The sequence below is a fragment of the Melampsora larici-populina genome (assembly GCF_000204055.1).
Source record: "Melampsora larici-populina 98AG31 unplaced genomic scaffold MELLAscaffold_1, whole genome shotgun sequence".
NCBI lineage: Eukaryota > Fungi > Basidiomycota > Pucciniomycetes > Pucciniales > Melampsoraceae > Melampsora > Melampsora laricis-populina.
The window spans coordinates 1,247,999-1,251,324 of NW_006768765.1; positions in this window are offsets into that span (position 1 = coordinate 1,247,999).

Sequence of the window (3,326 nt, forward strand, 5' to 3'; positions counted from 1 at the left end):
ATAAGATCAAGGCAAATCTAGACCAGCTTGGATGGCAAGATGTTGCTTGGGGCATGCGGGACGATCCTTTGCACCATCTCGGTGCGAGTACAGGTTGTAATACAATCGCTTGCCTCGAACAAAAGACACAAGGCAGTATTTGCACCGGTAAGAACAAGGATCATTACCACTCTAAGTAAATCAGAAGGTCAGCACCATTCTTACTGGAAGAGATAGTTCGGAAAGATATCAAAGGTAAAGAAAAAGAAAAATTTGGGAGATTAATCCAACACACCTCGCCTTTCACATGAATAGGATCATCATAGTGCTCCAAGAGCTTGGAAACACGTCCAAGACGTGCCCGTCTGACTCCTGGAGTCTCAATGATTTCAACTTCGGAATCTTGATCGATATCTAGACCGGAGGGCACATCATAGTCCTAGAGAAACAAAGTAGAACCCTCAACATAAGAGCTATGGTGATAGATAAATGCAATGAAATACATACCTCGATTACCGTAGTCGACTTTCGTTTCTTGATCGGTGCTGGACGCAAAGACGATGAATTGGAAATGTTCCGAGAATCAGATCTCTTTCTCTTTCCTTTTCCAATGTTCACTTTGATAGGTTTGATGGCTTTCTTCTTCGAGTTCTTTGTCGAGTGTGCTTGGACTCGACTGGGAGTTGGTGATATGACATCAGGTGGAGTTTTGGAAGCTTCAGATGCATCATTGTCAGTCACAAATCCGTCAGATTCTTCGTGAGGTAATTGAAGGGCTTGACGCGAATCCGGGGACTGGATTACATAGCCAGGTCAAGGCCGTACTGGACTACGGACTCGAAGCGATCTAGATGAGTTCAAAGGAGGGACAAGACACGGAATAGTTCCAAACTGAAGAGTAGACTGAGTGATGTTTCTGGTATTGGCACTAGATGAAGGCATGTTGTAATGGTAGAAAGATACGCGGTTTAAGAGATCTATTTGGGAGGATATCAGATTAGATGATCAATCGGAAATGAAAAGTGAATGGAAGTTAACAAATGTAAAAGAATTTGTGCAAGATCTATGAGACAGATGAGGAAATGAAAAATCTTACAATTGTGGAGTCCTTGTATAGCCAAATCGAATGGCTTTGAATGCCCACAAAGCAACATCATCCTTCGTTTACGGTTTCTCTAAGGCTTGGGATCCGATTAGTTGAGACACATACAATGTGATCTTGGAGTTGTTATGTGGACAAGGAAGTTCTGGAGTGGTCCTAGGATAAAACAGTAGTGCTGGATGCTTGAGATCCGATTAGTTGAGACGTATAAGATGTGAAGTGAGTGAGAAACTGCTGGAATGGTGCTAGAATCGGTAGTGGTGGTGAGATGGAAGTGTGGTACTGTTGGTAGCATGAAAACATGACGGTGATTTTGATGGCTCGCGAGATGAACTGTTGGGACTGAGGGTTAGTGTCGAGGGTTAGTGGGTCAAGGGTTAGGGGATGGATAGAGGGTGAGTGAACTGCTGGGATGGCAATGGGCAACCCAAAACCTGTCACCCTTGGTGGCGCTCGGTGCACTATGGGCGCTATAGGATTTAGGGCGCTCGGGTTCGCTGTGAAGCCATATAGCACAGCGGTATTCCGCTGTACACAGCGCCAAAATAAATCGCTACATTTCCTAGGGTATAGCCATAGCTATAGTTATGGCTAAATATCGCTATGTGGCCAAACCCATAGCACGGGCGGAGTGTCCGCTCCGCTACCGCCCCGCTGCCGCTTTCTCGGGCGGAGCGACGGTGGTGTTGGTTGTGGTTTAAACCAAGCATCATGCCAAGGGTCAATGTAAAGCCAACTTATCAATGTCTAGGGAGGGCAGCAATGGCATGACCTTGTCAATTACAACACATTAAGCCTTTGAAGTGCTTGTTGTACAGTTGCCTCTGAATCAACCCATATGCCTGGTAGCCCATACACTGCCCCAGCCCATGATTTGTGTCTCCATATTTCTTACGGACAGAGGAAATGAGTCAAAAAAACCCTGACTCTATCATGACCCTTAAGCCATACATTTTTTTTGGAAACCAAAGACAAAAACCTCATAGTTTTTTGCAGGAAAAATGCCAAATACTACACAGGTGACTATTGAGAAATACTTGCAAAGCTCTCCAGGTCCATTTGATTTCATCAATTTCACACAGATCATCACAAGTTCAACTCTTCAACCAACAAAACTGATTCCTACATCTTCAAGGGCTGGTATCATTGGAGATTGTTCATAAAGATAACACAAAATTTGTTCCCAAACTCTTCATTTTGAATACCACCAATGAGCATGCAAGTGGCCTTGAGACCTGGACTCAGGAGGAGTTTTTCATCAAACAACACAACCACAAATACCTGCTCCAGAGCACTCTGCAGTTGAATCACCTGTGTACTCTAATTTACTCAAGTCTGTACATGTTTTTACAAATCACATCAGACACATATTCTAAGGCCGTGTGTGAAAGCATATGGGACTTAGAGGGCTTTCTGTTGAGCTCTGCAGGTATTTGTTGTAGTACTCTCCAAAACACTAGTTCAGTCCACACTTTTGTCTTTACTTTCCCAGTCCTCTTCCATATGCAATAACAGCACACCAAAATTGTGTCTTGCATTTTGTGAAAAATTGTCTGCAATAATCCATGAATCCATTGGTATGGGTCAGTGGAAAGAATCTTGGTAGCCTATCTAACCTAACAATGTCCCTCTTGGCAAGTGAGCCTGTGAGAGAGGGACTTGTGGGTTATCCACAAAATTTGGTGTGCGAGGAAGAAACTTTTGGCTGGGGAATTTTTCAACCCACTATAACTTCTTACCCTTCAAATAAACAGTGTTTGGACCAAAGAAAGGTCCTGTGTGCCTGCTCAACCTACACATGGTAGTCTTTGGAATCTCTCTCTAGGTTTCAGGAAAGTACTACAGAAAGACTTGAGAAATGGGTTCACATGTAACATTTCAGCTTGCCTGGTGTGAGCTTTTGACAGGTTGGACAGCTTTCTCGGAGATTTTGAGTTTTTTTTGCAAATTTCTGCCTTTCATTGCTCTGCAATCATCACATCAAATACACAATCAGACACATGAACATATGCAGGATGAGCAGGCACACAGGAGCCTTCTTTGGTCTGAAGACTGTTCATTAGAGGGGTAAGAAGTTATGGCAGGTTAAAAAGCTCCCCAGCCCAAAGTTTTTTGCTCACACACCAAATTTTGTGGGTAACCTGTAAGTGCCCCTCTTGCAGGCTGGCTCACGGAGAGACTTTGTTAGGTTAGGTAGCCCATGCGCTATGAAAACGTATAGCTTTTGGGTTCCACAAAGAGGTAT